The sequence below is a fragment of the Callorhinus ursinus genome, unplaced genomic scaffold (assembly GCF_003265705.2).
Source record: "Callorhinus ursinus isolate GAN/ISIS: 27379988/994484 unplaced genomic scaffold, GSC_fseal_2.0 scaffold146, whole genome shotgun sequence".
In the NCBI taxonomy this organism is placed as follows: domain Eukaryota; kingdom Metazoa; phylum Chordata; class Mammalia; order Carnivora; family Otariidae; genus Callorhinus; species Callorhinus ursinus.
This window is the reverse complement of record NW_027397208.1, coordinates 1-15775: the sequence shown is the minus strand read 5'-3', so window position 1 is coordinate 15775 and position 15775 is coordinate 1.

Below are 15775 nucleotides of genomic sequence, written 5' to 3'. Positions count from 1 at the left end.
TCAATATTTCTTGGAGGGCTGGTTTCGTGTTTGCAAATTCCTTTAGTTTTTGTTTGTTCTGGAAGCTTTTTATCTCTCCTTCTATTTTCAATGACAGCCTAGCTGGATATAGTATTCTTGGCTGCATATTTTTCTCGTTTAGTGCTCTGAAGATATCTTGCCAGTCCTTTCTGGCCTGTCAGGTCTCTGTGGATAGGTCTGTTGCCAATCTAATATTTTTACCATTGTAGGTTACATATCTCTTCTCCCGAGCTGCATTCAGGATTTTCTCTTTGTCTCTGAGACTCGTAAGTTTTACTATTAGATGTCGGGGTGTTGACCTATTTTTATTGATTTTGAGAGGGGTTCTCTGTGCCTCCTGGATTTTGATGCCTGTTTCCTTCCTCACATTAGGGAAGTTCTCTGCTATTATTTGCTCCAATATACCTTCTGCCCCTCTCTCTCTTTCTTCTTCTTCTGGGATCCCAATTATTCTAATGTTGTTTCGTCTTATCGAATCACTTATCTCTCGAATTCTTCCCTCGTGATCCTGTAGTTGTTTCTCCCTCTTTTTCTCAGCCTCTTTACTTTCCATCATTTGGTCTTCTATATCACTGATTCTCTCTTCTGTCTCATTTATTCTAGCAGTTAGTGCCCCCATTTTTTATTGCACCTCATCAATAGCCCTTTTGATTTCGACTTGGTTAGATTTTAGTTCTTTTATTTCTCCAGAAAGGGTTTCTCTAATAACTTCCACGCTTTTTTCAAGCCCAGCTAGTATCTTTAAAGTCATGATTCTGAACTCTAGGTCCGACATCGTACTAATGTCCGTATTGAGTAGGTCCCTGGCTGACGGTACTACCTCTTGTTCTTTTTGCTGAGGTGATTTTTTTCGTCTTGTCATTTTGTCTTCCAGAAAGTGGTCGCTTCTCTGTTCAGATAGTTGTTGCTACTCTCCTCTTTGATCTCCTGTTGAGTTCGTAGGTGTTCAAAATGGTTTGATCCCTATTCAGCTGAATTCCTGAGACCAGACGAAATCTAGGACTCCTACTCCTCCGCCATCTTGCTCCGCCCTCTGTTCCATGAAATTTAACAAAATTAACATACCTATGTAGTTCCTATTCTGATCCAAATGGTTGTATATTACATAGCTCCCTATAAGGCCCTCTTGTGCCACTTCCCGGTCATCCTTACTCCTCTTTTGCAAAAGTAAACACAATCCTCACCTCCAGGAGCATGGTCTAGTTTTGTCTGATTTTAAATTTATGTAAGTGGAATCATATGGCACAGAGTTTTTTTTTTTTTATTTAGCTTCTTTTACTCAACATCAGTTTCCTGTGTTTTATCCATGGTCTTGGGTCTGGTAGTAATTTATCATTGTGCTGCTACATTGTATTCCATCATATGAGCAGAGCATATTTACTCATTAATTGTATCTATTATGAATATTTGCATAGTTTTTCATCTGGAATATTACATATCGTGCTGTATAAATAATCTCATACATAGTTTTGGTGATAATTATACTCATTTATGTGTATTTCCCTAAGTATTTGCTTATCAGGGAACTGCTAGGTCATAGGACATTGCATATATTCAAATTTATTATATGTTACCAAAGATATTCCCAATGTACACTCTCATCAGTTGTGTATTAAAGTTTATGTTTCCTCACATTCTTATCAAAATTTGGCATAATTTTTTCATTTGAGCTATCCAAGTTGACACAGAGCATGCTTCATAGGCATGCCAATATAGGTTTAATTTTCAGATGCCTAATGACATCAAGAACCTTCTCATATAATTTTTAGTCATTTGGAGTCTTGTGTTGTGAAGTACTTATTCCAAATTTTTGCCTTTTTTTCTTTTTTTTAAATTTTATTATGTTATGTTAGTCACCATACATCATTAGTTTTTTTTTTTTGTCATGGGATGAACATAATATTATTTAATCTTTTGGAGGGCATTTAGGTAGATAAGAGACATTTAATCCATGGGAGGACAGTTAGGTAAACAAAAGGCAATTTAAAATTTTAAAGCAGAATAAATATAACATTTTAAAAGTTTAATTCACACTTCAACATAATGTGCCTTTGATTTTTTTTATTTTTTATTGTTATGTTAATCACCATACATTACATCATTAGTTTTTGATGTAGTGTTCCATGATTCATTGTTTGTACATAACACCCAGTGCTCCATCATTAGTTTTTGATGTGGTGATCCACGATCCATTGTTTTCATATAACACCCAGTGCTCCATGCAGTACGTGCCCTCCTTAATACCCATCATCAGGCTAACCAATCCCCCTCCCTCCTCCCCCCTCCCCTCTAAAACCCTGTTTGTTTCTCAGAGTCCATAGTCTCACATGGTTCATCTCTCCCTCCAATTCCCCCCCCATTTTTCCCTTCCTTCTCCTAATGTCCTCCATGTTATTCCTTATGTTCCACAAATAAGTGAAACCATATGATAATTGACTTTCTCTGCTTGACTTATTTCACTTAGCATAATCTCCTCCAGTCCCATCCATGTGGATGTAAAAGTTGGGTATTCATCCTTTCTGATGGCTGAGTAATATTCCATTGTATATATGGACCACATCTTCTTTATCCATTCATCTGTTGAAGGGCATCTCGGCTCTTTCCACACTTTGGCTATTGTGGACATTGCTGCTATGAACATCGGGGTACATATGGCCCTTCTTTTCACTACATCTGTGTCTTTGGGGTAAATCCCCAGGAGTGCAAATCCTGGGTCATAGGATAGCTCTATTTTTAAGTTTTTGAGGAACATCCACAGTGTTTTCCAAAGTGGCTGTATCAACTTGCATTCCCGCCAACAGTGTTAAGAGTGTTCTCCTTTCTCCACAATCTCTCCAACATTTGTTATTTCTTTCCCTGTCCATTTTTGCCATTCTAACTGGTGTAAGGTGGTTTCTCAATGTGGTTTTGATTTGAATTTCCCTGATGGCTAATGATGAGGAACATTTTTTCATGTGTCTGGTAGCCATTTGTATATCTTCTTCAGAGAAGTATCTTTTCATATCTTCTACCCATTTTTTGACTTGATTATTTGTTTTTTGAGTGTTGAGTTTGAGAAGTTCTTTATAGATCTTGGATACCAGCCCTTTATCTGTAGTGTCATTTGCAAATACCTTCTCCCATTCTGTGGGTTGTCTTTTTGTTTTGTTGACTGTTTCCTTTGCTGTGAAGAAGGTTTTTATCTTGATGAAGTTCCAAAAGTTCATTTTTGCTTTTGTTTCACTAGCTTTTGGAGATGTATCTTGAAAGAAGTTGCTGTGGCTGATGTCAAAGAGGTTACTGCCTATGTTCTCCTCTAGGATTTTGATGGATTCCTGTCTCACATTGAGGTCTTTCATCCATTTTGAGTTTATCTTTGTGAAGGGTGTTAGAGAATGGTCGAGTTTCATTCTTCTGCATGTGGCTGTCCAATTTTCCCAGCACCATTTATTGAAGAGACTGTCTTTTTTTCCATTGCATGATTTATTCTGCTTTGTCAAAGATTATTTGACCATAGAGTTGAGGGTCCATATCTGTGCTCTCTATTCTGTTCCATTGGTCTATCTGTTTTTGTGCCAGTACCCTGCCGTCTTGGTGATCACAGCTTTGTAATATGGCTTGAAATTGGGCAACGTGATGCCCCCAGCTTTGTTTTTCTTTTTCAACATTTCCTTGGCGATTCGGGGTCTTTTCTGTTTCCATACAAATTTTAGGATTGTTTGTGACAGCACTTTGAAAAATGTCATTGGAATTTTGATCGGGATGGCATTGAAGGTATAGATTGCTCTGGGTAGCATAGACATTTTAACAATGTTTATTCTTCTGATCCATGAGCATGGAATATTTTTCCATCTTTGTGTGTCTTCTTCAATATCTTTCGTGAGTGCTCTGTAGTTCCTAGAGTATAGATGCTTTACCTCTTTGGTTAGGTTTATTCCGAGGTATCTTGTGGTTTTTGGTGCTATTCTAAATGCAATCGTTTCTCTAATTTCTCTTTCTACAGTTGCGTTGTTAGTGTATAAGAAAGCAACTGATTTCTGTGCATTGATTTTGTATCCTGCCACATTACTGAATTGCTGTATGAGTTCTAGTACTTTGGGGGTGGAGTCTTTTGGGTTTTCCACATAAAGTATCATGTCATCTGCGAAAAGAGTTTGACTTCTCTGCCAATTTGAATACCATTTATTTCTTTTTGTTGTCTGATTGCTATTGCTTGGACTTCTAGTACTGTGTTGAACAATAGTGGCGAGAGTGGGCATCCTTGTGTTCCTGATCTTAAGGGAAATGCTCCCAGCTTTTCCCCATTGAGGATGATATTCGCTGTGGGTTTTTCATAGATGGATTTTATGAACTTGAGGAATGTTCCCTCTATCCTTATACTCTGAAGAGTTTTAATCAGGAAGGATGTTGTATGTTGTCAAATGCTTTTTCTGCATCGAGAGGACCATATGGTTCTTCTCCCTCCTCTTGTTAATGTGTTCTATCACATTGATTGATTTGAGAATGTTGAACCACGCTTGCATCCCGGGGATAAATCCCACTTGGTCGTGGTGGATGATCCTTTTAATATATTGTTGGATCCTATTAGCTAGGATTTTGTTGAGGATTTTGGAGTCCATATTCATCAGGGATATTGGTCTGAAATTCCTCTTTTTGATGGGGTCTTCACTTGGTTTGCATATTAAGGTAATGCTGGCCTCATAAAATGAGTTTTGGAAGTTTTCCTTCTGTTTCTATTTTTTGAAACAGCTGCAGTAGACTAGGTAGTATTTCTTCTTTGAATGTTTGGTAGAATTCCCCAGGGAATCCATCAGGCCCAGGAGTCTTGTTTTTTGGGAGGTTTTTGATCACTGCTTCAATCTCGTTACTGGTTATTGGCCTATTCACGTTGTCAATTTCTTCCTGTTTTGGTCTTGGCAGCTTATAGGTTTCCAGGAAGGCCTCCATTTCTTCCAGATTGCTCAGTTTATTGGCATATAGTTGTTGATAATAATTTCTAATAATTGTTTCTATTTCCTTGGTGTTAGTCATAATCTCTCCCCTTTCATTCATAATTTTATTAATTTGGGTCCTTTCTCTTTTCTTTTGGATAAGTCTGGCCAGTGGTTTATCGATCTTATTAAATATTTCAAAGAACCACCTCCTAGTTTTGTTGATCTGATCTACTGTGTTTCTGGTTTCTAATTCATTGATCTCTGCTCTAATTTTAATTATTTCTCTTCTAATACGTGGCTTAGGCATCGTTTGTTGCTTTTTCTCTAGTTCTTTAAGGTGTAGAGTTAGTTTGTGAATTCGGGATTTTTCTATTTTTTTGAGTGAGGATTGGATGGCTATGTATTTCTCCCTTAGGACTGCCTTTGCAGTATCCCATAGGTTTTGGATCGATGTGTTTTCATTCTCATTGATTTCCATGAATTGTTTAAGTTCTTCTTTGATTTTCTGGTTGACCCAAATGTTCTTGAGCAGAGTGGTCTTTAGCTTCCAAGTGTTTGAATTTATGCCAAATTTTTTCTTGTGATTGAGTTCCAGTTTTAAAGCATTGTGGTCTGAGAATATGCAGGGAATAATCTCAATCTTTTGGTATTGGTTGAGACCTGATTTGTGACCCAGTATGTAGTCTATTTTGGAGAAAGTTCCATGTGTGCTCGAGAAGAATGAGTATTCTGTTGTTTTAGGGTGGAATGTTCTGTAAATATCTATGAGGTCCATCTGGTCCAATGTATCATTCAAAGCTCTTGTTTCCTTGTTGATTTTCTGCTTAGATGATCTGTCCATTGCTGACAGTGGAGTATTGAGGTCTCCTACAATTAATGTATTGTTATCAATATGACTCTTTATTTTGGTTAAAGGTTGGCTTATGTAGATGGCTGCTCCCATGTTGGGGGCATAGATACTTACAATTGTTAGATCTTCTTGTTGGATAGACCCTTTAAGAATGATATAGTGTCCTACTGTGTCTCTAATTACAGACTTTAGTTTAAAATCTAATTTGTCTGATATAGGAATTGATACCCCAGCTTTCTTTTGAGGTCTGCTGTCATAGAAGATGGATCTCCATCCCTTCACTTTCAGTCTGGTTGTATCTTTAGGTTCAGAATGAATCTCTTGTAGGCGGCATATGGATGGGTCCTGTCTTTTTATCCAATCTGCAACCCTGTGCCGTTTTATGGGAACATTTAGGCCATTCACATTGAGAGTGATTATTGAAAGATATGAATTAATTGTCATCATGTTGCCTGTGAAGACGTTGTTTTTATAGATTGTAAATTTCTGTTGTATATCACTTTTGGGGTCTTTCTCCTTTTATAGGACCCCCCTTAATATTTCTTGCAGGGCTGGCTTAGTGGTCAAATATTCTTTCAATTTCTGCCGGTCATGGAAGCTCTGCATCTCTCCATCCATTCTAAGTGACAGCCTTGCCAGATAAATATTCTTGGCTGCATGTTTCTCTCATTTAGTACCCTGAATATGTCTTGCCAGGACTTTCTGGCTTGCCAGGTCTCTGTGGATAGCTCTGACGTTATTCTGATGTTCCTCCCTCTTTACATAAGGAATCTCTTCCCCCTAACTGCCCTTAAGATGGTTTCCTTGGTTCTAAGATTTGCAAGTTTTACTATTACATGCCGGGGTGTTGGCCTGTTTTCCTTGATCTTGGGAGGGATCTTCTCTGCCTCTAGGACGCGAATGTTTGTTTCATTCCCCAGATTAGGGAAGTTCTCAACAACGATTTGCTCAAATACATCTTCTAGTCCTCTCTCTCTCTCCATTCCCTCTGGGATTCCAATTATTCTGACATTGGAACGCTTCATGGTGTCACTTATTTCTCTGATTCTATTTTCATGGATTCTGAGTCATTTTTCCCTGGCCTCCTCTTTTCCCTTTCTATCTATTATATTGTCTTCCAGGTCGCTTATTCGTTCTTCTGCCTTACTTACCCTAGCTGTTAGATTATCTATATTGGATTAGATCTCATTGATAACATTTTTAAGTTCTGTCAATTCAGCTTCCATTTCTGCCCTTAGAGATTCTATGTTGCCATTAATTGATTTCTCCATTCTAGCCATTGTCTTCACAATTGCTAGCCTGAATTCCATCTCTGACATCTTGGTTATATCTGCATCCATTTGTAAATCTGCAGCATAAGTCAGAATCTCTGAGTATTTTCTATTTTGGGGGTTTCTGCTCTTAGTCATTCTGTTGATGGGTGCCTTTTTTCTATTGATTTGTCAGTCTTGTTTTTGCTGATTTTTAGTATTCTCTATATATCCCAAGTGAAATAAAGTTTTTGCACATGTATTGCATACATGCATAACATTCTATGGCTTCCCTGTTCATTCTCTGAGTAAACATGAACAGAAGTTTGTGTTACTGGTAAAAATTAAAATTATTATCAATTTTTATCTTGTAGTACCTACATATACACTTATATAAACTTTTGAAAAAGTCCCTGTAGCTCTCTAGACTTTGCTTAAAAATCTTTGTCATTAGGTTCAAGCAAAACCTTGTCTCATTCTTTAAAGTGTAAGTGTTACAAATACTAACTGACCACAATGTAATAAAACCACAAATTATAAACAAAATAAGAAAGCACACAGGGCCTTCCACCTGGAATGTTTTAAATCTATTAAAGAAATTACTGACTATGTTTTCTTCTAGGAGTTTTATAGTTTCAGATCTCACATTTAGACCTTTAATCTACCTGGAGATTATTTTTGTGTATGATGTAAGAAAGTGATCCTGTTTCATTCTTTTACATGTAGCTGTCCAGTTTTCCGAACACCATTTGTTGAAGAGACTTTCCCCATTGTATATTTTCACTGTTTTTGTCATACCTTAATTGACCATATAAACATGGGTTTATTCCTGGGCTCTCTATAAGTTTCCATTGATTTATGTGTCTATTTTGTACCTGTACCATACTGTTTTGATTACTACAGCTTTGTGGTATATCTTGAAATCTGATATTGTGATACCTCTAGCTTTGTTTCTCTTTCTCAAGATTTCTTTGATGTTGGCTATAGAAACATTTATCTAGATATGTCTCGTCAAGCAAGGGAAACGAAAGAAAAATTAAACTATTGGGACAACACCAAAATCAAAAGCTTTTCAGCAGTCAAGGAAACCATCAAAAACAAAAAGACAACCCACCAAATGAGACAAATTATTTGCAAATGACATATCTGATAAAAAGTTAGGGAAAACTGAATGGGAAGAAATCAGAGAGGGAGACAAACCATGAGAGACCCAAGACTCCGGGAAACAAACAGGGTAACAGAAAGGAGGGGGTGGGGTGGGGTGGGGTAACTGGATGATGGGTATTAAGGAGGGCACATTTTGTGATGAGCACTGGGTGTTATATGCAACTAATGAATCATAGAACACTACATAAAAAACTAGTGATGTACTATATGTCAGCAAACAACATAATAATATAAAAAAGAGTTAGTATCCAAGATCTATAAAGAACTTCTCAAACTCAATGCCCAAAAAACAAATAATCCAGTTAAGAAATGTGCAGAAGACATGAATAGATATTTTTCCAAGGCAGACATCCAGATGGCCAACAGACACATGAAACGATGCTGATCATCAGGGAAATGCAAATCAAAACCACAATGAGATATCACCTCACACCTGTCAGAATGGTTAAAATAAAAAAGACAAGAAATAGCAAGTGTTGACAAGGATATGGAGAAAAGGGAACCTTCATGCATTGTTGGTGGGAATGCAATCCAGTGTAGCAGCTGAAGAAAATGGTATGGAGTTTCCTCAAAAAGTTAAAAATAGAGGTATATGATCCAATAATTACACTACTGAGTTTTTACCCAAAGAAAATGAAGACACTAATTCAAAAAGATATATGCACCCCTATGTTTATTGCAGAATTATTCACAGTAGCCAAAATATGGTAGATGAATGGATAAAACAGATGTAATGGAATATTACAGAGTGATAAAAAGGATGAAATGGTGCCCCTTGAGAAAACATGGATGGATCTAAAAGGTATTATGCTAAAAGAAATGAGTCAGACTGAGGAAGCCTAATACCATATGATTCGACCCATAAGTGGAATCTAAAAAAAATTAATAAAGAAACCAAAAGCAGAATCTGACCTTAAATACAGAGAACAAAATGATGGTTGCCAGAGGAGAGGGAGGTGGGAGATTGGGCAAAATGGGTGAAGGAGAAAGGGAGATACAGGCTTCTAGTAATGGAATGAATAAGACATGGGAATAAAGGCACAGCATAAGGAATATAGTCAATGATATTGTAATAACAATGTATGGGGACGAGCTACACTTGTGGTGACCATAGCATAATGTATCAACTTGTTGATCACTATTATTGTACACCTGAAACTAATGGAACATTGTGTGTCAACTCCACAAATGAATGAATGAATGAATGAACGAAGTAGAAAATATTTAAATATTTGATACTCTATGTTATGGAGATTTTCTTCTATGTTTTCCTCTAAAATCTTTATTATTTTACTTTTCACATTTAGATCAGAAATACTTCTCAAATTGATTATATTGTATATTATGCAGAAGGAATAAAGAGTTGCCTTTTCCCCTAGCAATATGGAAAGGGCAAAGCACAATGAGACAGACCATCTTTTCCCCACTGTAATGTAATGGTAGCTTGTCATAAATGAAGTGATTGTGTATATGTACGTGTGTTTCTGGACTCCCTAATCTGTTTATTTGGTCTAGTTTTTATTCTTGTACTAGTATACAGTCTCTTAATTACTATGGTTTTCTAGTAAGTCTTATTATCTGATAATGTGAGTCTTCCAGCTTTGCTATTCTTCTTCAAGATTGTGTTGGCTCTTCTTCCTTTGGGTTTCTATGTCCATTTTAGAATCGTCTTGCCAATTTCTATAAAATAAACACACTATAATGTCTATTGGAATTGTATAAGATTTGTAGAGAGAATTTGGAGAAATGTTTACATATTTACAATAATGATTCTTCCAGGGCATCTGGGTGGCTCAGTCGTTAAACGTCTGTGAGTGTAATATTAGTTTCAGGTGCACAATACAGTGATTCAACACTTCCATACAACACCCAGTGCTCATTATGACAAGTGTACTGCTTAATTCCCATCACCTATTCCACCCATCTCCCCTCTGGTAACCATCAGTTTGTTCTCTGTAGTTAAGAGTCTGTTTCATGGTTTGCCTCTCTCTTTCTCTCTTTTTTTCCCCTTTTTACATTTGTTCTGTTTCTTAAATTGCACATATGAGTGAAATCGTATGGCATTTGAATTTTTAAATTTCTTCAAATAGTATTTTGTGGTTTACAGTGCAGAGACCTTGTACTTCCATTTTGACCTCAGAAATGCCCAGAGCTGGCAGAGGCATCACTCCTGCTCAAATATTGTGTTTGTCTTTTTTAAATAGATTTTATTTATTTGACACAGAGAGAGAGAGAGAGAGAGCACAAGCAGGGGGAGCGGCAGGCAGAAGTATAGAGAGAAACAGGCTCCCCGCAGAACAGGGAGCCCAATGAGGGCTCAATCCTAGGACCCTGAGATCATGACCTGAGCCAAAGGCAGACGCTTAACCAACTGAGTCACCCAGGCATCCCTGTATTTTGTCTTTTTAATGCTATTGTGTATGGTGTGGTTTTAATTTTTTAAAAAACATTTGTTGATTGCTAATCTATAGAAAATGATTGGTGTTTATATATTGGCCCTGTACACTGTGACCTTGCTATACTCACTTATATATTCGAAGAGCTCGTAGGTTCTTTTGAATTGCATATGCATATAACTATATTATCTGTGAATAAAAACATTTTAATTCCTTCCTTTTCAATATAATTGATTGATTGATTGATTGATTTTGCTCTACTTCAGTAGCCAGGATTACCAAGTATATTTTTTAACAAAAGTGAAGATAATGGCCATTCTTGGATCATTCCCACCATTCCAAGTCTCAGGAAGAACACTTTCATATTAATTCACCATTAATTAAGATTTTGGTATAGATTTTGGGGTATAATCCTTATTAGAACAAATAATTTTCTTCTATCCCATTGTTTTAAAGGCATTTTTCAAATTAAATCATGAATGGCTGTTGAATTTGTGAAATTGTTTTTCTGCACTTATGGCCATTATCCTATAATTTTTCTCCTCTTGAGAATGTGGGAATCACACTGATAGGTTTTCCAATGTTAAGCCACACTTGCCTTCTGGAAAGTGACCCTTTTAGCCATGATGTGTTATCCATTTCACATATTGCTGGATTTTATTTTCTAACATGGATTTTTGCATCCACTTTAATAATAAAGATTGACCTGTACATTTTCTTTCTTGCAATGTTCTCATGACTTAAGCCTTATTTGGGGAAAATAAATTATGAAGAAGCTGTTTGACATTGGTCATAAAAAGAAGAATCTGCAGTCGAATTTGGTGAACATGTCTCAGGAATATAACCTGACAGCATAATTTCTAGAAATAAGTCTTAAAGAAAAAAAAGACAGAGATTAATTAGAATTTTGTGTACAGCACGCTTATTACAGCAGTGTTTGGGGTAATAAAATATTACAAATAGTGTGTACAAGATTTCCTAAATATTTTCATTCAATAAATTATGAGTAAGTTGACCATCTTTGGCAGGAGCAAGAGGCAAGAAGAGCAGTCAAGAGAACAGACTGCTATGATAACTAATAATTCCCATCAAATCAACTATGCCACCAAAAGAAGCATGCCATCCTCTCCCAGGCTGAGTTCTCTTATAATAATAACAGAAGTATACAATTTGGGCATATAAATTCTTGGTTATTTTGCCTTGATCCCATTAAGTTATTTTACCTCAATCCATTCCAGGTTTACATGAAACTCTCCCCCCTCCCCAGCTCATATTTAACTGTATTCTCATCTCAGATAATTTTGTGGTCCTGGGACTTGAGAATATGTGTTGTGTTTTCTTCCCATCTCATCTGTATCTCCTTATATTTTACTGATCAAGACTTTTCCCCGAATACACTAATTTAGTCCTTTCAAATTCTTCTAATGTAAAATGTTATCTTTAAGCACAGTTAAAAGCATGTCTAAATCTTTAAAAACTAACCAATTATATCTCATGTACTTACTTAAACCTGTAGGTTTTCTACTTATCACCAGGAGAAAATCTAAATGACCATCAGTAAGGGGTTAAGTGAATTATGGCACATCCATACCACATTGTAGTATACAGGCATTAATAAATATACCGTTAAAGATTATTTTAGAAATCCAGATATGTCCATGATATATTAAGAATGTGAACTTTACAAAAGGTTTTTGTGGAATATTATTTCAATTTTATTTTAGAAAAATAAACAATTAGGGCTTCTAGTTAGAAATGACTTACGGCAGGTAGCCATCAATTCACTTTCTCAAATATCCCACTTAAATAACTACTAATAGGTGTGCCACTTTTCGTTAAGAGGTATAATGTCATGACAGGCCATTATGACCATTATGCCAACTAAGACAAAAACCTGATCAGGTTAAAAAGCCCAAAAGCACACATTTTTTAAAGTTACAAAAAAAGCAATATATAAAGAAGTTTAAAGCAACTAAGTCTCATAGCAGAAAATGTCTTTGTTTAGTGAGCAGAGATCAGGGGCCAATAGTTATATGCGGATTCTGTCTGGACAAAGGATCAGACAGAAGGACTCTGCTGAAATAAGAAAAAAATGGGAAAACTTTTAAGAACACATAGGGTGGCTTGAGAGATTGGTGTTTTTAGGAGGCCCAAACAATGAACAGTGATAAGTAAGGATGCATATGAAGTCTAATGGGAGTCAAGTACCAAATTACCTTTCAAATGTATATTGAATGGATCCAGAGCCATCTGTTAAAAAGACTTTCCTGAGTACTTCCATTTTGACCTTAGAAATGCCCACAGCTGGCAGAGGCATCATTCCTACTAATAAAACAAGAAGAGATGGAAAAACTGCAAATTAATGACTTATTTTGGAACCCCTCAGAGAACTGAAATCTAATGGATAACATAAAATTTGGTGAAATTTTTGTGTTTGCAGGTAGAAAGAAGACCTGAACATTTTTAAAATAATTTTTTATTATGTTATGTTAGTCACCATACAATACATCATTAGTTTTTGATGTAGTGTTCTATGATTCATTGTGTAAAACACCCAGTGCTCCATGCAATACATGCCCTCCTTAATACCCATCACCGGGCTAACCCACCACCCCACACCCCTTCTCTCTAAAACCCTCAGTTTCTTTCTCAGAGCCCATAGTCTCTCATGGTTCATCTCCCCCTCTGATTTCCCCCCTTTCATTTTTCCCTTCCTTCTCCTAATGTCCTTCATGCTATTCCTATGTTCCACAAATAAGTGAAACCATATGATAACTGACTTTCTCTGCTTGACTTATTTCACTTAGCATAATCTCCTCCAGTCCTATCCATGTGGATGTAAAAGTTGGGTATTCATCCTTTCTGATGGCTGAGTAATATTCCATTGTATATATGGACCACATCTTCTTTATCCATTCATCTGTTGAAGGGCATCTTGGCTCTTTCCACAGTTTGGCTATTGTGGACATTGCTGCTATGAACATTGGGGTGCCTATGGCCCTTCTTTTTACTACATCTGTGTCCTTGGGGTAAATTCCCAGTGGTGCAATACCTGGGTCATAGGGTAGCTCTATTTTTAAATTTTGAGGGACCCCCACAATGTTTTCCAAAGTGGTTGTACCAACTTGCATTCCCACCAACAGTGTAAGAGCATTCCCCTTTCCCCACAACCTCTCCAACATTTGTTGTTTCTTGCCTTGTCAATTTTTGCCATTCTAATTGGTGTAAAGTGATATCTCAATGTGGTTTTTATTTGAATTTTCCTGATGGCTAATGATGTTGAATAGTTTTTCAAGCTATATTACAGAGCTGTGATCACCAAGACAGCATGGTCCTGACACAAAAACACACACATAGATCAATGGAACAGAATAAAGAGCCCAGATATGGACCCTCAACTCTATGGTCAACTAATCTTCAACAAAGCAGGAAAAAATATCCAATGGAAAAAAGACAGTCTCTTCAATAAATGGTGCTGGGCAAATTGGACAGCTATATACAGAAGAATGAAACTGGACCATTCCCTTACACCATACAAAAAGATAAACTCTAAACAGATGAAAGACCTCAATGTGAGACAGGAGTCCATCAAAATGCTAGAGAAGAACATAGGCAATAACCTTTTCGACATCGGCCACAGCAACTTCTTTCAAGACACGTCCCCAAAGACAAGGGAAACAAAAGCGAAAATAAACTTTTGGGACTTCATCAAGATAAAAAGCTTCTGCAAAGCAAAGGAAACAGTCAACAAATCAAAGAGGCAACCCACAGAATGGGAAAAGATATTTGCAAATAACACTACACATAAAGGGCTGATATCCAAGATTTATAAAGAACTTCTCAAACTTAACACCCAAAAAACAAATAATCAAGTCAAAAAGTGGGCAGAAGACATGAACAGACACTTTTCCAAAGAAGACATACAAATGGCTACCAGACACATGAAAAAATGTTCATCATCATTAGCCATCAGGGAAATTCAAATCAAAACCACACTGAGATACCACCTTACACCAGTTAGAATGGCAAAAATAGACAAGGCAAGAAACAACAAATGTTGAAGAAGTTGTGGAGAAAGGAGAACCCTCTTACACTGTTGGTGGGAATGCAAGTTGGTACAGCCACTTTGGAAAACACTGTGGATGTTCCTCAAAAACTTAAAAATAGAGCTATCCTATGACCCAGAAATTGCACTCCTGGGGATTTACCCCAAGGACACAGATGTAGTGAAAAGAAGGGCCATATGTACCCCGATGTTCATAGCAGCAATGTCCACAATAGCCAAAGTGTGGAAAGAGCCGAGATGCCCTTCAATAGATGAATGGATAAAGAAGATGTGGTCCATATATACAATGGAATATTACTCAGTCATCAGAAAGGATGAATACCCAACTTTACATCAACATGGATGAGACTGGGAGAGATTATGTTAAGTCAAGCAGAGAAAGTCACTTATCATATGGTTTCACCTATATGTGGAACATAAGGAATAGCAGGGAGGGCATTAGGAGGAGGAAGGGAAAACTGAAGGGGGGGAATCAGAGGGGAAGACAAATCATGAGAGACTATGGACTCTGAGAAAGAAACTGAGGGTTTTAGAAGGTAGGGGAGTGGGGGGACGGGTTAACCCGGTGATGGGTGTTAAGGAGGGCATGTATCGCATTGAGCCCTGGGTGTTATACACAAACAACGAATCATGGAACACTATATCAAAAACAAATCATGTACTGTATGGTGACTAACAAGACATAGTAAAATAAAATAAAATTTAAAAAAGAAATAAAAATAACTTCTCAAACTCAACAACCAAAAAACAAATAATCAAGTCAAAAAATGGGCAGAAGACATGAACAGACACTTCTCCAAAGAAGACATACAAATGGCTAACAAATAAAAGAAGACCTGAACATTTATTTACCTGGGACAGACACTGCCTGAAAGCCATGTAAGACTTTAAGAAGATTATGTAGAAAGTTTTGAGAAATTGGTAAGGGCCAAGTGTGGGCTACCAAGAGAGTAGGAAGTCCCTCGAGGAGTTTCTCACCATCTTGTGTGCTTTTCCTCCAGGAACTCCATTTGATGTCCACAAGAAAGATCTGGGAGGATCCTTGGAACGATGGGTGGTGCTTTCTGGGAGAGAAAAACTGTAGTCCCTGCCAAAATCCCAGCGGACACATC